Raw genomic sequence first — 24,468 nt, 5'->3', positions numbered from 1 at the left:
ACAATGATTAGCGATAGTAAATACAATGATTAGCGCAACGGCGTGTTTTCCGTTTTGAAAAATACATATGGATTAAAATTCGATATGTTTCCAACTTTCCTGATTCCCACGTAGTGTTTTTTCACCAATGTAATATTAAAGTTCAATAATACTACATAGTTGTATGTCATACATTGATTTTGCATCCCTTTGTGTAATAATTGAACAAGTACATTTGGGAAAATGAAACCAACAATTCACATAAATATGAATGAAAAAAAAGCCGCATAATATGGAAATAAGGAGGTGTATGAAAACGAAAGTTATGTTCAAATCGAGGTTCAAATCACCCATATGCCCAAACTACACCATCATTCCACCCAAACCAACCAAACCACCCAAACCAAAAAGCAGTTAGCCTTAATGACACGCCTCTTCTTTCCTTCCAAAGCATGAAACAAAATGGCAGCAAACGTAACGAGCGCACGAGATAGCATGTACGTAGGTATGCGATTTTTATTTCCAACGACGAAACTTTTACAGCTGTGTTGAGGCGAGCGGCTGAAGTCATCGGCTTCGGGTCTCTAGCGCGTGTGTGTTCGTCCATTAGTTTTCGTGTTCCACATTTGAAGCTTTGGAAAACTTTGCTTGAGAGGTTAGCATCATCAATAAAGCACGAAAGAAGCAACACAAACATTCATGCTGTCAGTTATATACACGGTGCGAAATTTATTCACCGCATGCAGAAATGCTACACCCTTAATTTGTTTTACTCAATATTGTGCGGTTACTTGCTAAGTTTTGACGTAGGACTTACGTCTCTCGTTACTATACCGGGTGTCATTCAAAAAAATTCAAATCGACCGCGTTACGCTGTGTTGAAAGATTTTAAACGTTAATAGCGTTCTTCTCAATGGACGAATCTCTGCGGTAAGCCCTCAATCGACAGATTTCAAGTATGCCTTTCATGTCCATGCTTGATAATACCCGAAAACTTGTTTCAATAGGCATGAAACTGTTTTCAATGGAAAACATTGAGATCAAGGGAACCTATAAATATGGGTACCGCATAATTCTTGCATTATTCCATTACCACGTTCTCATTGGTGCAGACACCAGCGAATGAGCAGCCGCTGGGTCTGCCGAGAAGCCATAAAATAGCGCAACGCGATTTTTCCTTTCATTCTGACCGGGACAAGCGAAGCAACCGCACCATCGATTGAACAGCACTCACATCTTTTAGCAGGGAATGAAGTCTGCACCGTCCGCTTTTTCGGCTCGACACCATCGAAGCCACCATCATCAGCCGAAACCTAGCCAGTACAGCAGCAGTCCACCCTACAGACCCGACAAAGCAGCAATGCTGAGCAGATACCGGCAGCAGCAGCAGAGTCGAGCCGAGACCGGCCGCCATCGGTGATGAGCCGAGACAGGCTGAAGAAAAGCCACATGATGCATCATGTATGTCCAAAACACAAACGGTTCTTCAGAGAGCCAATAATAGAGACCAATATCAAAGCTTTCAATACCCTTCGGGATAGAAATTGTACTTGGGTGCCAAATCCAATATTCTAGAGATAAAATTTTATGCGTGATTTTCATAAATAGCGTCAAAACTAACAGTGGATAATTTTTCTGATTTAACCGCGAAGTGGACGAAGGACTTCGCTTGACCATGCCTAAAAAACCTAAGATGTCCAAATCTCTCACATAATATTTGGATATTTGGAATAAAAAAAACACCGATAACAGCTCAAACATAAATAAAATATCAATCGATTTTTCATCAAATGTTGGATTTTTTGGCATTGATCAAGAAATATCTAGATAAACATTGTTTGATACTGACCGCACACAAAGCGAACGTGACTGAATGATCGTCCCATGACCAATTCTAAATCTTATCACTCGAAATCCCATGTCCGAGTGTTTCCTTCCATCTACTACTAACAATGTTGTCTCAGAAAAGAACACGTACTTCTCACCTGAACTGCAATTCTAAGCTCGCTTGCCCGGCTTATTGGCCTGTATCAAGCGAAAAGTCCCGTTAGGAAATAGACGCCAGCAGCGAGCAACAAGCGTAAAAAAGAAGAAGCCCTTCTCGAACGCGTTGATGATGATGACGCTTTGGCTGACAAAGAAGCGGGATAAAAGAAACTGGCTGATTGGCCCACCAATTGGGAAGCAGAGAAGATTCAAAATAAGGTATAAAAGAAAAGTGCATTCGCTCGCAGAGCATTCAGTCTTTTTTATACCACCACTAGAAATTCGCGGTTATTTGAAAAGATCGTTTTCTTACTTTTTGGACTAAGCCGAAGCAAACAGTCTTGTTCAAGGCCATAAGAGTTAAAAATAATGTTCTCCTTCAGTCGCTATCGCACGGATTAGGAGGCCCTACATCCCCTGCTGGGCCAACTTGTGGCTTATTTCAGGAAGTCCTTCAGTGGGAAGGTTGCCACTGTCGAGGCTAATATTCCGTGACCGGACAGATACTTCCTGAATTGTTTTTGATGATTCTTGTTCGAGGTAGATTTGATTTCTGTGTCGGTTTGATGAGAAGATTTTGCCAACGAATGGTATGCAACGCCGATTATTTATCCAAAATAGTTGATGTGAGAAATTTGGACATATTATGTATCTTAAAGGCATGGTCAAGTCAAGTCCTACGTCCACTTAGCGGTTATGTCACAGACATTACCCACTGTTCGTTTTTTTTAAACTTTATTAAGTGTTATTTTAATCTCCAGATTATGTTCAACACCGTACTTGCTAAATGGACACGGTCGGTTAAAGTAGCTGTTCCTTAAATAGTTCGTTAAAGTAGTCGCTAGATTATTCGCTGTTGGTTTGAGCGAGACAGAGTATATGTCAAAAAAAATTACCCAGCAATCTGCGGTGTATTGTTCGAAATGAACGTTTATCAGCAATGGACTTTCTGCTGTACTATATATCTCGCATAATTTATCAAAAGGACCTAAGTAACATTTTTCATGAATTAATTTGAGTACTGCAATCAACAGAACAACATGAAAGCTATTGCGATTCTTTTCTAAAATTAGCATACTGGCTCACCAGTTACGCGCCGGGTCCCATGTGCCGAGTTGTGCGCCATGCAAAAAGTAAATAAACCAATGTCAAATAGATGTGAGCTTTCGGTAAGCTTTTCCACATTCGCTTGTAAGGTATGTAGCATATTGTCGTCCCTTTACGAAAAGATATTTTTAAGTGAAATTGTTCGAGGTTTAGTAGTTTTTTGCTTTTCTTTCGCCTGTGTTGCGTTCGGGATATTGTTTAAGTGGATATTAGTAGTGCAATTATGTTTAATTTGTGATGTAATATTCTACACTTAAATTGAGTAAAGTACCATAATATGACACAATACCTTAGCGGCGCACAACTAAGCGAGGCAGAGGTGAATGAGCAAAATGCTATAATATCTCGAGAATCACAATATTGATTGCAGTATTCAAATTAATTCATGAAAAAAAATGTTACTTACACACTTAAATTCAATTTTTCTGTTCGGTAAAGAAATTGACGAAATAGTTCGGTAAACCTAAGAAATTACAGATTTTTCGGTAAACATGATTTATTTTACCGTATTTTTGTAAATTGTTTTGAACGATCTGTCATTTTTTACAATATTCGGTAGAAACAATACAAATCGTACGGTAAAAACAAATTTTCACCGTATATGGTGAAAAAACTACCGAACAAACTGTGAAATTCAATTGAATGTACCGAACTTCGGTAAACTAAAATGATCTGTCAGATTGATAGCCATTTTCAAAATGAAAAATCCGAGAAAAAATCATTTGCGATTCGCTTGTGTGAAAATGTGCGCGTTTTTAGTGACCGGAATCTTGCAGGAACCTGAAGTGTGGCGACGAAACAGGTAAATTGCTGAAGGAATAAACAATTCCATAAGTTTTCGCAAGAAAACATTTCTGCCTGTAAGCAAAATAAATAAATCAGCAACTTTTAGAATGCAAATATGACAAAGGCTTGACGAAAACAGACCATTGCATTTTTGACTGACTTATAATACTTTGTTTGCAAAATTGTAATTAGTTGGTGGTTGGTGTGATTTTGCAGAGCCCTGACTGTATAACTAATCCAAATATTTCTTTTTTTTTAATTATTTTACATATATATTTGTAGGTACAAGACGACTTCACTGCGCTGCGTTCGATGCTGCTTTTTGTGCTGTATATCGAGCTGTATATGGCACTCAACGAGAATGAAAATCGTACACGTGTGACTTTTCCAAAATTGGATTTTGGTTTTTGATTGTTTCTAAAGTTGAATTTAAATAAAATGCTTAAGACGATCCCCACCAGTGCGTAAATAAAGCCAAAATAGCAACCTCTATCATGACGCGAGCTCGCACCGGTCGTTGGTAAACGGGTTTGGGAAATGTAAACGCAACCTTCGGTGAATAGCGAGTTGGCAAATTTGGCGACCCGCTCCAACCGTTGCCAAACCATCACACGGAAATATACACTGAAATTAAATCACCGTTATATTCTATGTGCGCAAATCATATGAAAACGATTCGACAGGAGTTATCACGATTTCATGTGCAGCATTTAGAATGAATTAATCAACAAGGATATTTAATAGCTATCTATATATAATATAAAGGTAATCTTTTTACATGTCATTGGAACTGCCAGTGAATTTTATGTGCAATGGTTGATAGTTGATAATTATCGATTCCTGCACATAAAACTTAATAGCGAACTCTAATAGACATTTTTGTCGTGGAATGTTTGTGGTTGGAAGGTTCCGCCGTTCCGCCAGCAAAATGTAAGTTAATTTAGTTTAATATTCAGAATATCTTCTAGTGAGTTTTTATTTTTCAATTTCTCCAGTTGTACCTGCACCAGTGCCGGAATAAGCCATCTATCCGTGATGGAATCGGCTGCGAGATGGATTGCAGTGTGCTCGTTTCATCATAAAAGCCGAAAGTTGAAACACTTCTGAGCTTGGGCCACAACACGGTGGCAATCACCGTTGTTTGGTTTCGTGGTAGCTGATAGATCAGAAGTTTCCATCCTTTGAAGATGATCCCAAGTAAGAAGACCCTGGAGCGGAAATATTTACAAATGATCAATTTTGACCTGCAAATGGACCATTCTTATTCGTTCATGGTAAGTAAATACGCAAAATGCTTGACAGGCGACAGCGCGAAGCTTCAGTAATAGTACTGATGGTGAATAATTTGGAAATGATTCTTCTAGTAAAACCGTTTCGCTGCTGTGGGAGCCATAAATTATCGCCGTGGTCCTGGCTAGTAAGTTGCTGCTGCGAATGCTGCCGATTGCTGACGAAAAATGAAAATTCTGGAAGACATTTATCATCAGGTGCCGGAGCTGTTCTACCTGCAACCAATCCCCAAGCCACTTCCAGCCAGTCTGCTGCAGTTGCCATCAAGCAAATCATCGCCACCGATGAAACGTGCCAGCGTTTGCTACAACTCTACGGTACTCCCTCCTTTGCAAAAGTTGCCAGATCAACCCTGGCAGAATTACTCGCATCCGCACTATACTGTCCACTCTCCGGATCACCAAGAAAAACATCGCTAGTACCAATATATATAGGGGTCGACCATTAATTACGTAAGCATTTTTTCTGGGTTTTTCGAAACCCCCTTCCCCTTGTAAGATTTTTCCCATACAAATTATTCTTTGTTTATATGCAAAGTAAGAAAATGACAGACCTCCTTCCTTCTAAGTGCTTACGTAATTAGTGTACGACCCAAAGAAACTGTGCTGCATAGTAATTCATTGTACCATCGATTGTAAACATCATGATTTTATTCCGCTAACAGAAAATTATAATTAAAAACCTTTATTTAAATACATTGTGTTTTTGTTAACCTCTTTTATAAATAATACAAAAAACTAAACTAAGTACATTTGGTTTATGAAGCAGGCCACATGAATAATATTTGCAGCTGCATTTAGATTATATTGGAAAAGCAAATTGAATTAGATTAGATGCGCATTTATTTTATGAGTGCATTGCACATAAAATTGAAGAGCTCCCAAATTTTCAAATTTTATGTGCATGATTAATAAAAGTTATATGCAAAGCTTGATTGCAAAAATCTATGTGCAATGCACATACAATCTAGATGGTAATTAAGCTCAGTGTAGAGTAACGCATAAATAAAAAATGTGCCGCCTTCTGAAAAACTGTTCGATTATTCATCATCAAAACCATTGTGATGGAGGTCAGTTTAGTTTGGATTTCAACTGATTGGCGGCGCTAGTGCATATGAAATAACCTGATAGGTTAGATATCTCGAAATCTGGAATTTTTAGAATATTGGCGTCTTCTACAAAGTTTTTCGGGTGGTTAAAACCATCATGACGAAAACAAGTTTAATTTGAAATACAACCGCTTGGCGGCGCTAGTGAATTGGAAATAATCTAAAAGGTTAGATATTTCGATAGTTGAAATCTCAAGAATATTGCCGTCTTCTACGAAGTTGTTCGGATGATTAAAACCATCATGACGAAAGCATGTTTAGTTAATAATACAACCGCTTGGCGGCGCTAGTGTATTGGAAATAACCTGATAGGTCAGGTATATTAAAATATGTAATTTTTAGAATATTGCCGCCTTCTTCAAAGTTGTTCGGGTGGTCAAAACCATTATGAACAACGCAGGTTTAGATTAAGACATAACCACTTGGTGGCGCTAGTGTATAAGAAATAAACTGATAGGTTAAATATCTCAAAATCGGGAATTTTCAGAATATTGCCGTATTCTACAAAGTTACTTGCCATAAGAGCAAGATTACCGGTGGTGAGTTTAAGCCGTTTGGCAGCGCAGTATCATTACTTGACACTTTACCGGTCGCTACTAAACGCGCTGCTATAACAGTAGCGCGACTGACAGGTGACCAAATTTGGTAGCGCGATAAGAGCGCTGCTATTTGATGAACTGTCAACTGTCAAACGTCACCGGTACGGAATACAGCAACCAAATTGAGAGCCGAAAATAGTGACCGATACGGAAACGAGTGACGAAACTAAAATGAAAGCGCTGTGCGGGTGATTAAAATGCTCGCGACCGATAATGATGCTCTAAGACGAGTTCGTTCAATTCCATTTAATTCCACCACTTGGTTGTACCTTTGACAGATACTTATTTCGACTTCTACAGTAAGGCCATCTTCAGTGTCTCGTACTTGACTCTATTCGACTCAACTCAAGCGCCAACAAGGGGTGTCTCACATAGATTAAATTGAATATATCTGCTGAAAATTAACCAAGTAACCAAAGCGACTTTATTTCGATGTAAATCAAAACCAATTAAAAGTGCTATTGCTGATTTTAGCAACGTAACGTCATTATCTGTCAAATCGAACGTTGACAGTTTTATAGTAAACACGTTTCATTTATAGATAATGCTTACAAGAAAATTAACCCAAGTTAAACACGAGAAGTACCTACATTGCATATTTTATATAAATTAGTATTGATGGCTCCCTACTCTTTATAAATAGTTCTTTAGATTTCCCGAATTTGTGTTTCGAGAGAGCATTTATTTTGAACAAAGACATACATAAAATAGTCGTTGTTAATCGCTTAACTTAGCAAAAGCTGTGTATCCATCGCTGCCTATTCAAGAAACATAGATCAACTAGGTACATCAAAAAAGAGAAAATATTGAATTTTGCGGCATATTATACCTATACATTTTCAGTCGTTTAAATCAGATTTCAGTAGCAGGAATGTGTCCTAGTTTCTTGTTAGTGGATGCATCCAAAAACTACGTCACACGTTATATGCCATTCATTTAGTATCAAAGCTGTGTAAGCAAATTTTAAAGAAGAACTCAAAAAATGAAGATGTATCTTCGAATAAAGACGATTTGGCACATGGAAAAACAACACAAGAGTTTCCACCAATGTTAGAGCCTCTAAATAACTTGAGTCTCGAATACAAAATTTGTGCTGTGTTTATTAAAGTCTGGTCCGACAATAAAATAATATCACATTTGCAAGTGACTCATTTGCAAGAGTTTAATCTCCTATGAAACGCCAACACCCCAGCTTTAGTGGGTTTTATTGTGAATCATCTTCGCATGGGATTGTGTTGTCCTTTAGTGCATGCTTTAACAGTCTTTGTAACTAATACGAATCTGGTGAACCAATGAGCTTCGAAAGACCGCATTTGATTACTGGTTATTCCAGTTACAATAATGTCTGAAATAAGAAGGGAATCTATTATTAGTTTATATGCAATGAACAATTGTGAATTCAGAAGATCCACCCATTTTTTGTTGTTGTTGAAGGATCAATAAACAACTTTTTGATGTCATTGGTAACGTGAAAATCCACGCTTGCTTGGACAAAAATTTCAGTTCAATGTCATAGAAGGTGTGTTGCAATATTGATCAAACAGTACTTTACTTTAAATCGACTTTATTTCGATTGATATTCACTGCGATCGATAGCTGTGAGACACCCCTTGAGCGCCAACGAGTATTGCGGTTTCAAACTAAACTTCTGGCTTTGACTACCCTTTTAAAACTTACATAATAACCAACCTAACAGATAATTCGGATAACTTTGTAGAAGATGGCCACTTTCTAACTCTAACGGATTTAGAAATATTTAACCTAACCGGTTATTTCTCATACACTAACGCAGCTATGCGTATGAATTCCAAACTAAACTAGTCTCCATCATAAATGTTATGGCTACCCGAACAACTTTGTAGAAGACAAAATCTTTCTAAGTCTTATAGATCTCGAGATATCCACCTCACTAAATTATTGCATATAAGCTAGCGCCACCTAGCAGATGTGTGTCTATTTAATCTGATAATCACAAAATGCATTACGCACATATTTATATTACAAAAGTTGGAGCGCGTTCTGAAAGATTTGAAAATAAATAATATTTTTTTCCTGATTTTCTTTATTTCCGTGTTTGCCTCAATAGCAACCGGATATTCACCACCGGTGCGAAGCATGATTGCACTTCAACAACCTTGATAGAAACAACCGGTGCGAGAACAAGTGCATAAATAAAATATGAACGCATTTCGTTCCTATACTAGACACTCATTTGGATACACATCGGTGGGGATCGTCTAAATAAATGAAAATAAAAAAGTGTGCATAACGATGATTAAAAAAACCGAATTTTAGAGATCAATATGAACAACATACCGAACAGGTTCGGTACCTACGCTACTCGAATTACCGAACAGTACGGTAATTCGGACGTCAGAGCAAAAATTCCATTACCGAACTGTACGGTAATTTTTGACAGGTAATCAAAAAACATTAAGTACCGAACGTTCGGTAGTTGTTTACATTACCGTACAGATTACCGAACGTTCAGCTGTTGAAAGTTCGGTAAAAATTTACCGTATACTGTAAAAATTTCTAAGTGTGTACGTCCTTTTGAAAAGTTAAGCGAGAATTCATGAAAAAAATTTACTTAGGTCCTTTTGAAAAGTTATGCGGGAAATGTAATAAAATGCGTAAAGCCAAAATAGAACTTTTTGGGAACTTGCAAGTGTTCTGATTGTTTAAGTTGACTTTTTGTAAATTTATTGGTCAATATTTAAGAAGTGCAGTTAAAAGAAAAGTGCATACTTAGTTTATTCAAATTTGATTCAGACTATCTTTTGAAAAGGGTCAAACTTGTTTTTACTGATTTTTCAAATGGATATAATCGAAAAACGACCCTTCCTACAAAAAAGTGTTGTATGGGTGACTATCGCAAAATCAGTCAAACTTTCTAATAAAACTTATTGAAAAACTCAAAATTGAACCCTACACTAAAAAAACGATTTAAAAAATTAAAAGTCGATTTGCAAAAAAACGCCCTTTTCGATTTGGACGAAATTTTGTCTCAAGATAGGTGATTATGTTCCCTACCAACCGTCCATACATCGCAAGCTGGGCACTTTGAAGGAAAAAAAAAAATTCTAACAAAAACTTTTTCTTGACGGAATTGATTTTTTAAGTGTCTTTAAGGGGTGGATTTAACATATGTATACATAATATACTCATATTAAGTATTCCTGTACAGTCAGGCAGAGTACAATGTTTTGGTCGTAACTGGTCGCAACTAAAGAAGCTAATAATGGAATATAATATTTTTTTTGAAGATATAAACCCCTTCTTAATATTACTCTTAATTTAAAAACAAACTATATTTAGTGACTAAATTAGACAATGTATAATAAAAATAGATTTGCTTGGGGTTCTATAACGATGGCTTTCATTGGTTTAATTTCAGATGAAAATACACTGAAAATAATTCCGACAAGAAAAAGTTTTTGTTAGAAAAACTTTTTTTCCTTAAGAGTGCCCAGCTTGCGATGTATGGACGGTTGGTAGGGAACATAATCACCTATCTTGAGACAAAATTTCATTTAAATTAAAAAGGGCGTTTTTCGCAAATCGACTTTAAAATTTTTAAACTGATTTTTTCAGTGTAGGGCTCAATTTGGATTGTTTCGATATTTTCACTAGAAAGTTTGACTGATTTTGCGATGGTCACCCATACAACAATTTTTGTGGGATGCTTCGTTTTTCTATTATATCCATTTGAAAATATTAGCAAAAAATTTCAGCTCTTTTCAAAGGATAGTCTAGATTAAATTTGGAAAAACATTTTTGTTTTCATTTCGGATCATCTGGTGATTTTCATTTCTCATTTTCATTTCTTACTTCTTACTTTTCACTCCTCACTTCGCACTTCTCACGTCTCACTTTTCACTTCTCACTGCTCACATCGGCCCATAGGGAAAGAAATGGCAGAAATGACGCTTAACTTTTAAAAAGAACATATGTCACCTTTTATTCATGAATTAATTTGTGTACTGCAATCAAAAGCTATCATATTGGTCTGTTGATCGCAATATTAAAATTCATTCATGAAAATATGTTTCTTAGGTCATTTTGAAAAAATAAACGAGAATTTTCAGTGTATACATGAAATCTTAAAATAGGTACTTTTTAACTCATTAATGGGTTTCTATGTTTCTTTGTGAAGTTTTTTCTTCCGTGTAAGCTGTGTATTCTATGCTGTCAGTGTGCCGGTTTCGAATAAATTGTGTCTTGGGAGAACATAACCTAGAAAATCGATAGCTTATTTGTTACGAAATAATGATGTCTCATAACTCTTTGAATATTTACTATTTTTTGAGAAGCGCTATCATTATGAAACTCAATAGTGAACAAGAAGAAAACATTCCCCATCGAATGCAACTTGTTGTAGCAAAATCGATTCAGGTTTAGTACTAGAAAAATTGGCTAATGTTTCAATGTGCACACACATACGCACACACACACACACGGACACACACACGGACAGACAGACATTTGCTCAGTTTGTCGAGCTGAATCGAATGGTATATAATACTATGGGTCTACAAGCGCTCTATAAAAAGTACGTTTTGGGAGTGAAATGAAAGCCTTTCTGGTACAACTTTGTTGTACGAGAAAGGCAAAAAGAAGCACGTCGCGCAGAGCGATTCATTGTTTTTGTATATTTCAAACGAAGAATAGAAGGAGTTAAACGTTTCCGAGTCTTTTTCCTGCCACCGAAAGAGAACCATTACCTCCTCCCATATTCGTCACCGATCGCTGCTGCTGCTCCAATCTGCCGATACAGTCCATCGTTGGTTGCTCATCCGAGCTCATCTAGTCAAATAGTGCTGTCCCCTCGTTCCGATCCATTACCTGATCCCTCCAGTGGTAGTCAGTTTTGGACACCGGTTCGACTGCACACGGACAGGCTATTTGCACGGCGTCAATTGTTCCTGGAGCACTGACAAAGGAATTCAGTGTTTGTTCCATCAGTCCGATCCACTCTCAGACCCTTCCGGTAATCTGTTGTGGACACCGGACTGACTTGCACACGGACAACCTGTTTTCCTTGGCCTGTTAGTGTTAGCCAGAGATGCAAATTGATTGTCCACCCCCGAAGAAGAAGAGATTGAGTATTTGTCGCCTTCCGTTCCCCCACATTGCGCACCGCACATTTTGGTCCGAAATCGAACCGGATAGCAGCATCGGGCCTCCCTGAAGGCAGTTGAAGGATGTTTGTTTGGCTCTGGTAGTGAAACGAAAATACCGTCGTGACAATTCCGTTTCCCGTGTTCCTCGCCATCGCGTTGCGAAAGTACAGTTCGCGCGAGTTGTAAGTGAATCCTGTTGAAACAGGTCCGAACAAGTTTCGGTATAGACAGCTCAGTAGTGTTTGTGCCCTTTTTGGGTAAGAAGAAAGAACAGTGTTGTAGTGTGTGTGAACGATTGGACTGAAAAAATGGTGAATTCTATTCACATCAATGTCGCTGACGCATACACCTTTAAAGTGTGCTGCAGATAAAATGGGCGAGCTGAAGACGCTCGTACATCTTCGTAGCCAAGCGAAGGCCAAAGTGACAAGGATCCGGAAAACCATCGAAGAAATTTCGAAAGCTGGCATTGTTCAATTAACATTGTCCCAACTGAAAGTGTATTCGAAAAATCTGGATGCTCACTTCCAAGAATATTTGAGTTTCCACTACCAAATCACCGCTTTATTGCCAGCGGAGAAATTGGATGACAACGATGAAATGTATCTGCAGTTCGAGACCCATCATACCGAAACCGCAATGCTAGTGGAAGCATTAATCCAGGATGCTACCCCGCCACCTACCCCCGCAGTCGTACCCGCTACCGTGCCCGGTGTCCCACATGCACAAGTAGTCGTGCAGCAGCAACCGCTGCCGGTCCCAATCCCCTCGTTTGATGGGAAACCGGAGAAGTGGCCGAGATTCCAGCAAGTGTTTATGGATATAATGTCAAGGTCCAAGGATTCTGACGCCATCAAGCTACATCATCTTGAGAAAGCTCTAGCAAGTGGTTCTGCCTCCAAGATCATCGACCCGAGAACACTCAGCGAAGGTAATTTTGCACATGCTTGGGATCTACTGCTCGACGTTTATGAAGATGAAAGAAAGGCGGTAGACTCCCACATCCACGGTCTGCTGAGCTTGAAGCGGATGCATTGAGAGTGTTCCAAACAAATGAGAAGCCTACTGAACGAGACAATCCGCCACGTTGAAGGTTTGAAGCTGCTAGGACAGGATCTGGAAGGAGCTTCCGAGAGATTTGTCGTCGTTGTCCTATCTGATGCCTTTGACCCCGAGACCAGGAAGCAGTGGGAAGCCACCATTCCCCATAAGGAGATACCGACGTATGAAGACACCGTTAAGTTTTTGAAGGAGCGCTGCTCACTATTGGAGCGTTGTGAAGCCAGTCGTCCAAAATCGTCAACCAAGGAATCCAGCCAGAAACCAACCTCGAAGCCCACGCCGATGAAGTCGTTCGCTGTGGCTGCACCCGTAGCCAACAGTGACGCGAAATGTGAGATCTGCGATGCTTCAGATGGCTTAAGTTGATTTCATTAATGAGTACAGTCGCGATTCACTGGTTGGGTCACGACCTCGGCCCAACTAACGAATTCGGTTTTTTAGTTGGGCCAACTGACAGTCATTTGAACACGTGTATTTCGACTTGAACATCACAAATGATGTCCAGTGACGCCCAATCCCGTTTTCCGTGTTTACATTGAATTTTGACGTACGGTTGCTTTTTAGTTGGGTCATGGCCCAACCAGCGGAGGCCCAACTAAAAAGTGACCCAAGTATTAAGATCCCAACCAGCGAATCCCGACTGTATAAGATACTGTCTCATTGTAAAATTGTATCAGAGTCCGATGATACACCAGAGAAGTTGGTCCATTATTTACCCCATCACGCAGTATTGAAACCAAGCAGTTCCACTACCCGTCTGAGGGTTGTTTTCGATGCCTCAGCAAGAACATCTGGTCCTTCGCTGAACGAAGTCTTGATGACTGGTCCTACTATTCAAGATGATATTTTTGCCATTGTCCTTAGATTTCTGAAGTATCGTTTTGCGATCACGGCTGACATTTCAAAAATGTACAGGAGAATCCGTGTCGATGAAGTTCACTCCGGCCTCCAGCGCATATTCAGGAGAGAAAATCCTTCTGATCCGCTTCAAATATTAGAACTAACAACTGTCACCTATGGGACATCCAGCGCCCCTTTCTTGGCCACTCGAACATTGTTGCAGTTAGCCCGCGATGAGTACCAGCGTTTTCCAACAGCGTCTTTGGTGGTAGAAGAGGACGTCTATGTAGATGATGTGGTATCAGGAGCTGATACGATTGAGCAAGCCATGCAACTTGTTTCTGATTTGACAAGTCTGTTGAATTCCGGTGGATTTCCAGTCCATAAATGGTGTGCGAATGATACAGCCATTCTTGAAACCGTTCCCGAAACCGACCGTGAGAAATATTTGGAATTCGAAAACTCTGACATCAATAAGGTTATCAAGAGCCTAGGCCTACTGTGGGATCCTGCAGAAGATAATTTTCGTTTTCATTGTCAATTGAACGATTGAACTTCCAACCATTGGCGAGGCCAACTAAGCGCATCGTTCTCTCCGAAATAGCACGATTGTTTGACCTGTTGGGATTAGTTGCTCCGGTGATAATTTTGGCCAAGGAGATAATGCAACTTTTGTGGAAGGATGGAGTGGGATGGGATGATGCTTTGGAAGGTGACATTCTGCAGGCTTGGATTACGTTCAGAGAGTCTTTAAAATTTGTGGATTCTATCAAAATACCACGCTTCGTTGGATTACCAAACATCGAATTCTATGAAATACACGGATTTGCTGACGCTTCGAATCGTGCTTACGGAGCTGTTGTTTACCTGAGAGCAGTTTCCGGTACAGATGTTAAGGTTTCACTGCTTTGTAGTATAAGTCAAGAATTGCTCCCCTAAAACCCTTGACGATCCCAAAAATGGAATTGTGTGCGGCTTTGTTGTTATCAAGGTTGATTCCCAAACGTATTGCTTCGCTGAAAATTGAAATCTATCGCGTCTGTCTATGGTCCGACAGCCAAATTGTTTTGGCATGATTAAAGAAATCTCCCAGTCAGCTCGAAGTCTTTGTCCGTAACCTTGTGACGGAAATAACTACCACAACTGGTTTTATGTCCGCTCCGAAGAGAACCCAGCTGATGTTGTGTCCCGCGGACAATTACCTCAGATTCTTGTAAACAACATGCTGTGGTGGAATGGTCCGTCGTTTTTGAAAACCCTGCAATATGAAATGGTTAACATTGAACTACCTCCAGAAATTGAGTTACCTGAAACCGTTTTCACTATGCCAGTTATATCCACCACCATTGATCCACAAGACGTTACATTCCTCGAGGCCTTCGGATCGTTTCGAAAACTACAAAGAATTGTGGGATACGTTTTACGCTTTGCAACGAACTGCCGATCGAATCGTAATGATCGTGTATCAAACAAAGGCTTGACAGTCTCCGAATTACGTAAGTCGATGATAACTATAGTTGGATTGGTCCAGCGCCTTGAAATGGCCGATGAAATCAGTTTGATCTCCGCGGGAAAACCTAGTCGTCGCTTCGCTGCGTTAGATCCAGTAGTGGTGGATGGCCTGTTGAGAGTAGGAGGTAGACTCGATAATGCTCGCTTACCCTACACTGACAAAAATTCAATCATATCCATTATGTGTGGCACACATAAATTTTGACTATAGCATTTCCCACATAACGGCTATGTGAATTCGCATAGCATATATGTGGAAACACATATAATCGTTATTAACTAATAACCTTTATGTGGATTCTCCCATAGCGGGTGGTTATTAACGCACACATAACATTTATTTGTAAATTTCTTTAGATTTTTGCCAATAAAAATGTGTGGATTTTTATTAGTGTACGATGCTCGCCACCAATTATTACTACCTAATAAGAGCCCAGTTTGTGAGCTCCTCATCCGCGATATGCATCTAGAAAATGTACATCTTGGACCGTCCGGATTAATGTCGTTGTTGCGACAACGATTTTGGTTGATAAACGCCAAATCAACCATTCGTATTGAGATGTTTTCGAAATCGCCCTCGCTGTCTTCAACCCATGATGGGCCGATTGCCCGAGGCTCGTGTTGTTCCGTCCATTCCATTCTCTCGAACCGGTGTAGACTTCGCGGGACCGGTGTATATTGTCGGGCCGCCACCAAACCGGACCGCGCGATTGAGCACTCGCGCTGCGCGGCGAGTCGCGACAATTTGAAATATTTCATTAGTATTGCGCATCATGCACGCATGGATGTACTATCATGCGCACTAATCAGAAATGAGTTGCGACGTCTGATAACTGCAGATATTTCATTTTATTGAAAACAAATTTTCGATTTTCTACTATACACGGAATATAAAGGTTGTTCTGCGTAAGACCGTTCGAGTAAAGGCATACATCTGTATATTCGTGTGTCTTGCAGTTAAGGCTATTCATTTGGAATAGACCTTTCCCGTGAAAAATTATTATTTGCTCAAATGATTCCTTTATTTTTTTGGAGATACTTTGCTCAAGAAACTACTATTTTTTGGAGCCCGCAACTATTGAAAAACAATCAAAACCTATTTTTTCACTATTTCACCCTTTATTCCCCATTTATTTTTCTCCCCACAAATCCCGCAGTACCCCTTTTTCCCCAATAATATTGTGCATGCATGTGGTGAATTTTTTTGTTTTTTTTTTTGTTTATTTACGAGACATTTACGAACGATCTGTTTTCGAAATTTTGCGGACTTTCATTCAAAAAACGTGGGCGATTCTGTTTGTTTTCGCTAGATAATCCAGACGATTTGTTTGTTTCGGTCTATAGTCCTGGGTTTCAGGTGTTCTTCGGTTATAGTTTCATCGGTTTTGCGCGAGAATTCATTGTCCGGAGTGATTTAACAAGCAGTGCATTCATCGGTGGGGGCGCAAGGAAAATCAAAATTGCGAGGATCTAAAGCGATTCCATATCTACTGACATGGAAATACAGAAAGCAACAATCGGAACGGAACCCACGATATGGAAAAGCACCGCTATTATTGGTCTTTCTTTTGGTACCGTCGAGATGACCGGTTTGACTATTGATCTTGTAAGTGATTGGAAACCCATATGTAGAAATACAAGAATCTAGATAGATAATATGTTTTATACCTATTTCTAGGTATTTCCAACAGCCATTACTCCCAATAAAATCGGAACGATGTGATCCATTCGTGCAGAGAGCTTCTATGTCGTCGCTTAGAAGAGCATTGTGAACATTCGTGCACTCAGCGCTGCAATCCGGGACCTTCTTCAGGTCAGGCGATAATTCAGAGAAGCTGTGGATGCGGTCGTTACACCAAACCGATGATATGCCGTTGAAAAATGAGATCCTTTGCAATACCACTTGTGAAAGAGCTTTAAGTGGCGGTATCAATATCTGTCCGCAAAAATACCGCAACAGAACCTGTATTTAATGTGAAGATGCTTTAGAGCACAAATGCCACTGTATGAAGGGAAAACACAATACAACTGCTCTGTGCCCCTTCGAGTTCTCGACGACACAGCTGTTTCCACCCCATTCTGCACAACTGTCATTCGGACACCGACTGTCCACCGTGCGATGTGCTGAACACCCATAATTGTTACGGCAAACACGAACAACGAAAGACGATTCCGTGCTTCCTGAGCTAGTACTGATGTGGCATTGCATGCGCTAAACTACGCCACGAGTGCATCAGAACGAATGTAGCAGCATTGGCGATGGCGAAATTCTCCTCCTCTCTGTTGCTCTACTGTAAAAACCCATAAAGAACTGCGAATACAACCGAGAAAAAAAAAACTGAGGACAAAAATCGGGATGCAGCCCAAATGGCCCTGCTTCCTAATATGTTACAGACAACATTTTTCTGCAACTATTGTTTCAGAATAGATTTAGAATAAAAAGATACCATTTTACGCCTGACCGGACCATTTACAAACACTCGAATCCCTGCAGTTTACTGTTGTATCAGGTGACGGGCCTGCGATGGTTAAGCACTCAAGTTGCCTCGTGTACATTGACGTGAGAACTGAGATTGGGACAGTTCTGTAAACATCGTGGTACCGAAGCAACACTCGAACGGTGCTTCCGAGACGTGGGTTTCTTCGTGAATGAGTAGCAGTTCCATATCAAATAATGGTTTGTCGTAACAGAACACTGGAACGGTTTGGGAATTAGCATCTGCATTTCCCGCATTGCCACGGACGACGATGATAGCTACTGAGGAGATGAATAATTGGACTCAGAATTGCTGGCAGTGGTCTGCTGTCACATCTGTAGCTAAAAAAACAACTAGAAGTAAGTTTCGCGTTGACACCGCGATTCTGGCGGTAGTGCGATTGTAGATTGCAAGATTGGGTGAAATCTTTGTTGCACTTGGGTGGCTTCTCACCGTGTCTTTGCTGTTGCTGCTGTTGGCTCGTACGTTTGTTGTCTGGTAATTAATTATTACAGCAACGAGACGCACACGTTCCTAGCTCCAAGTCCTCCACACTCGTGTCCTGCGGAGACAAACCAAACAATGGGGCAACCAAAGAACTAAGTTCTGTGTTTTGGTCCACCTTTAAAGTGAAGTAGCTAGCAGGTTCACACTATGCTTTGTCTCATACACGGCTGGTAGTCAATCACTTCCTAGTTGAACCGTTTCTGTTGAGTGTTGATACTCTTCTTTCGTTGCTTTATGCTATTAGTTCTTACGTCTTGTATCTTATGGAACCGTGAACGAATCGATCCGTAGAGGTCTAGGTCAACGACGCTGAGCTCGCGACTTCTGGTGTCTGGTGCCTTCCTTCCACGAATAGTCGGCTTCTCCATGAATCCTGTCAGCATTCGCATTCTGCAATATGTTGATCAAATTAAGAAAGAATTCCCAGCAAGCTTCGGAAAAGGAAGGAAATTCGGATGACATTTTGGAAGCTGGAAGTTTCAAAGACTCACCGTTGTATTTTATCCTGGATTGGAAATGATCAACGACACCAATCACCACCGGATCCCAAAAACGGTCCTGGCAACGAATTTTAACCCTTCCGGTCGCGCTTATCCTTGGAATTACTCTGCAGTGCAGCCGCTTCACGATGGATTTGGTTCGGTTCCCTCATACCAGCCGTCATCGAACGTTCCGGGTTTATTGAGTGCTTCCATTTGCTGATGTACAATTCCCGAGGCGGCCCCAATGAGAGCCAATCGGTCGCACAATTCTGCAATAGAAAAAATAGAACTTTATGAAAATAGTTCAGTATTTTATTGAATGAATGAATTACTTACTAATTTTGCGTCGAAAGTGGTTGTTTACCGCGCCAGTGTCCCAAATTGCAACAATCGTTTGATGATGCTACTCATCCGGAACTGCCAGCAGGGAGCAAGGCAAAAATTCAAAAACGAAGTAGGTAGAGGCTTTTGATATTGCTGACGATTGCCGAAAAACCTTTCTCTGCGGTATTGCCCAGCTGATTGATCTGTCTTCATAGTAGTATAGCACGACCAACATTAGCTTAAACATTTTTCTTCCTCCGAGTTTTCTTTTCCAAAACAAAACCTTTCGCACCAATCGCTTGATCACTTTCCTTCTTTTTCAATAGGAAATGTCTTCGTGCCCCAATCGATTCCAATTGCATCCTGGTTTTCCATCCGGTTTCGATTCCGTTGGTCAGACTTCACTTGAATAATGGCATCTACATACGGCCGAGGCGATTTATGATGGTGCTGGACGAGTGCTGGACTAGATATGCAAGCCTATCAGTTTATCCAGTTTACTCACAACATTGTTTTGCTTACGCGACAGATGGTTCCTAGATCCGGTTAGATGGCAATGAATAATCAAGAAAGTTCTCGGAATCCCGAGTCCCGACACTTCCGATTTCCTACGACAAATAATAATGCTGTCCAATGAGCAGCTCGAAGTAGCTCGAAGTTGTTCCTGTCACGCTCATGCCCGTTTGTTGACAAAAAAGAACGAGCAGGACGGGAACAACTTCGAGCTACTTCGAGCTGCTCATTGGACAGCACTAATAATAATAAGCCGCTTTTTCATTTTTGACATTTTGAATTGTAAATAAACAAGAAGCAGAGTTGCCAGAAAAAAGTAATTTTACGATGTTCTCACCACTGTATAGTGTTGCCAAATAACAAGTATTTTTAGGATCACCATCGTATGGCAGGAATATTCTGTTGAATGTTGGACAAGTCTAATGTTATGTGTACGATGTTTATAATCCCTTACCAGCCCTGTGAATATGTTGTTGTCTATTGTATGTTGAATGTAAATAGAAGTAAATAAACGACCACCGCGGAGAGCGAATCGCTTGTGTTTTCTCGTCCACTTTACGCGTCCGAAATACCCCGCCGGGAGTTGTGTCGGTTCCGCTGTGTACCGTGGGAAGCCTCAGTGATAACTTCCCACAGGTTATTGGCCCAGTGATAGTGGAGAAAACGGTAGATTTCGCTAAAAACAGTGTGAAAGTTTGCCCGCGGACGCTACCCTTTGTGCTTGTCGTTCGGCGGGAGCAAATTTGTTCCACTCGTTAGACTGTGCTGCAGTGAGTGGTTAATGCAGCTGAGAACGTTGGAAAAGGTAAATAGTGATTACCGGGAGGTGGTTAGTGTCCGGATTGCCAGCTGTATTTCGTTCCATCGAAGCTGGATTCGGAAGCAATTAGTGCGGACTGAGAACCATTTTGTGCAACGAGCTGTAACTGTAGCCGGTGGTGATCGAAGACGTTGTTGTGTACCGACTTCGTGTGTGTACGGGAATACAGTGTGCACCATCAGAAAACGAACGATTTTGAAATGGCTGAAAAAGTTTCGATCGCGCGTTTGGGTAATAAGAATTACCAAACATGGAAAAAAAAAATGAAATGCTTCTGATCAGTGTCGACCTGTGGCATACGGTGAATGAGAAGAAACCGGAGCCAGAGACTGCGAGATGGTCGAAAGAAGATCAGAAGGCGAGGGCAATGATTATTCTTAACGTCGAAGATAATCAGTTGCCGTTAGTGAAAGACGCCAAATCGGCGGTCGAAGTGTGGAAGAAACTGAAGAAGTACCACGAAAAGGCTACGGTTACGTCGCGAGTGTCGCTTCTGAAGAAGCTGTGTAGTTTTAACTACGAAGAAGATGCGGATATGGAAGCGCACCTGTTCGCCATCGATGAGCTGTTTGATAGGCTATCGTGTGCCGGTCAAAAGATCGAAAGTTCGCTGCAGGTCGCGATGATCTACCGGAGTTTGCCGGAGTCATACGACGGTCTGGTGACGGCGTTGGAGAGCCGGCCAGACGCGGACCAGACGATCGAGTTTGTGAAACAGCGGCTGATGGAAGAGTACCACCGACGGATGGAGAAGCGTGCAGGAATGACCCGTGAGTGTGAGGACCGGGCATTGAGTGTGCACAGAAGAAGAAGAAGCGAACGTGCGAAGGAACGAATTTGTTACCAATGCCGAAAACCGGGACACATCCGGATGAATTGCCCGATGCTGCGGGAGCCGGAAGCGAAAACGGCAGCGAAGAGGGACCCCCGAATTTGTTTCGGCGTGGGAGGCGATCGGCAGCAGGGGAACTGGTACGTGGATAGTGGCTGTTCGAGCCACATGACCAGTGACCGGGCATTCTTCAGCAAAATCGATGTGAATATGAAGCGGGATGTGACGTTGGCGGATGGTTCTACCGTGAAATCTGCCGGAGTAGGCGAAGGCACGCTGAAGTGTATCGATGGCAACGGCGAAGTGAACGAGGTAGTAATGAAGGAAGTGTTGTACGTTCCGGGACTGGACAGTGGATTGATTTCGGTCCGGAAACTGGCTCAGAAAGGACTGAGAGTGAACTTCGACAAAGCGCAGTGCGAAATAATTAGCCTCGGAAGAAGAGTGGAAGCCGTTGCTGAACTTCGTGGAGGACTGTATGCCTTGAGAGTTGCAGAAGAAAAGAAGCGGAATTGGCGTATGAGTGTGCAAAGCAAAGCTAGCAATGGGCGTTCGCTTGAGGAGGAGCGCCTGATAGAAGAAACCGATTTTATGACTGTGTGGACGAATATTGAGGAGAAACCCGATGCTGTGTGCCGGATGAGTTGTGAATAACGAAGACCAAGCGGTGAAGAAGACGAAGCAGGGGCTGACGACGCAGGAGAGTACCGAAGACTGAGTGTCCAACTATGTAGAACTTTGTTTGACTTTGTGAGGTAATACTTTGTGGACTTTGTGATATCTGTTAATGATGATAAACCTCGAGGAGGAGTGTTGAATGTTGGACAAGTCTAATGTTATGTGTACGATGTTTATAATCCCTTACCAGCCCTGTGAATATGTTGTTGTCTATTGTATGTTGAATGTAAATAGAAGTAAATAAACGACCACCGCGGAGAGCGAATCGCTTGTGTTTTCTCGTCCACTTTACGCGTCCGAAATACCCCGCCGGGAGTTGTGTCGGTTCCGCTGTGTACCGTGGGAAGCCTCAGTGATAACTTCCCACATATTCACCCCAAAAAACAGACGATGTTGATGTTTTGAAAAAAATGTAAGAAAATAACCGTTTCATAAAAGCAGCTTATTTTATGTGCGATGTTATCTTAACCCAAGGACGTTTAAGGGTAAAATACAAAACATTGGTGTTTGGTCGGACGGGAAAGGTCTATTGGTTTCCGACCTGTCATCCGCAGCCTTCATTGCAGCTTTACAGCGATTTGTCAGCCGCCGGGGCTTAGTCGAAGAAATTCACTCCGATCACGGGACAAACTTTGCAGGTGCAAAGTCGGATCTCCATGAACTGTTCCAAGATGATCAGTCGAAGGGAAAAATTGATGACTTCTGTTCCGCCCGAGAAATAGTGTGGAAATTCTTCCCTCCTCGTTCTCCGAACTTTGGAGGACTATGGGAGGAAGGGGTGAAAAGTACAAAAACTCATTTGCGTAAAGTGTTGGCTAATGCCTGTCTGAATTTCGAAGAGTTTTATACTGTTCTTACGCAAATTGAAGCAGTGCTCAAATCCGGTCCCCCCATTGCTAACTCTCTGGACACTCATGAACCATCTGTCTTAACACCAGGCCATTTTCTCATTGGTCGAGAGTTGGTAGCCATACCCGAACCTACACTTGCGAATATCCCTGAGAACCGTTTGACAAGATGGAAGTATCTGCAGGCTCTACGAGAACATTTCTGGAGACGTTGGTCAAACGAGTACCTACATACGCTACAAGCTCACTCTAAATGGACTAAGGATTCACCGAACGTTGTGCCTGGACTAATTGTCCTAATCAAGGAAGACAATCTTCCTCCGCTTTCATGGAAAATGGGCAAGATTATTACTGTTTATCCTGGTACTGATTTAGTGGTAAGGGTGGTAGACGTACAGACATCTACTGGGGTTTACCGTCGTTCTGTTTCAAGACTCGCACCACTACCAATATCAGATAATGATGAAGCATTCGCATCTGCAGATCCACAATCTAGCCGGGCGGGAGAATGTTCGTTTACAAACGAATGATTATTTTTTATTATTCTTAATTTTATTATCCTTTCCCATCGATATGTTATTCATAGTATTAAGTCCATTTGTCTGTGAATCAAAATGTAATCCTTTCCTTCCTTCCCCAATCCCTCAATCATTCAATCATGACAACGGTCATTACTGAACGATCACAGTAGCCTCCTCCCAACCAAACACAATGTTCCTTTTTGTTATTTTTGTTTGTTGTTCCTTCGAATATGGGAGGAGCTAAGTCACGCAAATAAGCTGTTGCATCACAGAAAATATGTGTATAAAAAAGAAGTACGTCGCGCAGAGCGATTCATTGTTTTTGTATATTTCAAACGAAGAATAGAAGGAGTTAAACGTTTCCGAGTCTTTTTCCTGCCACCGAAAGACAACCATTACCTCCTCCCATATTCGTCACCGATCGCTGCTGCTGCTCCAATCTGCCGATACAGTCCATCGTTGGTTGCTCATCCGAGCTCATCTAGTCAAATAGTGCTGTCCCCTCGTTCCGATCCATTACCTGATCCCTCCAGTGGTAGTCAGTTTTGGACACCGGTTCGACTGCACACGGACAGGCTATTTGCACGGCGTCAATTGTTCCTGGAGCACTGACAAAGGAATTCAGTGTTTGTTCCATCAGTCCGATCCACTCTCAGACCCTTCCGGTAATCTGTTGTGGACACCGGACTGACTTGCACACGGACAACCTGTTTTCCTTGGCCTGTTAGTGTTAGCCAGAGATGCAAATTGATTGTCCACCCCCGAAGAAGAAGAGATTGAGTATTTGTCGCCTTCCGTTCCCCCACATTGTGCACCGCACAGGGGGATTTCATAATTTCTGAACTGTCACTTTTAAGTTTAATTTGATTTTAATTCGCGAATCGGACCAAAGCCTTAAGGCCAACTTTCCCAAAGAACCCATATTTTTTGAAGCCTCTATTTTTAAAATCGAAAAAGTGAGACAAGACAATAGAACGAGATACAATTTTTGACGAGAAAGGAATTGATTCAAGAGTATAAGATTGCTAATATCGTTCCTGTTCGCGTGACTAACATCTAGGTTACTTTGACCTG

At 41.2% G+C, this 24,468-nt stretch overlaps 2 long non-coding RNA genes across 2 annotated transcripts; one reads left to right on the top strand and one right to left on the bottom strand.

Moving 5' to 3' along the window:
* The first annotated feature begins 2,854 nt into the window (after positions 1–2,854).
* On the top strand, positions 2,855–5,841 carry LOC134227933 (uncharacterized). The gene is made up of 5 exons (XR_009983794.1): positions 2,855–2,957; positions 3,752–3,874; positions 4,141–4,788; positions 4,854–5,132; positions 5,223–5,841. It is a non-coding gene; the product is annotated as an uncharacterized LOC134227933 (long non-coding RNA).
* A 12,786-nt stretch (positions 5,842–18,627) lies between these two features.
* On the bottom strand, positions 18,628–19,772 carry LOC134219698 (uncharacterized). Its single transcript, XR_009981641.1, has 3 exons — positions 19,195–19,772; positions 18,868–19,127; positions 18,628–18,766 (listed from the first exon to the last, which is right to left on the bottom strand). It is a non-coding gene; the product is annotated as an uncharacterized LOC134219698 (long non-coding RNA).
* Between the last annotated feature and the right edge of the window lie 4,696 nt (positions 19,773–24,468).

This window comes from Armigeres subalbatus, chromosome 3 (assembly GCF_024139115.2).
Source record: "Armigeres subalbatus isolate Guangzhou_Male chromosome 3, GZ_Asu_2, whole genome shotgun sequence".
Taxonomy (NCBI): Eukaryota; Metazoa; Arthropoda; class Insecta; order Diptera; family Culicidae; genus Armigeres; species Armigeres subalbatus.
Note: the sequence above shows the minus strand (reverse complement) of the source record. Positions and strands in the feature narration are given on the sequence as shown.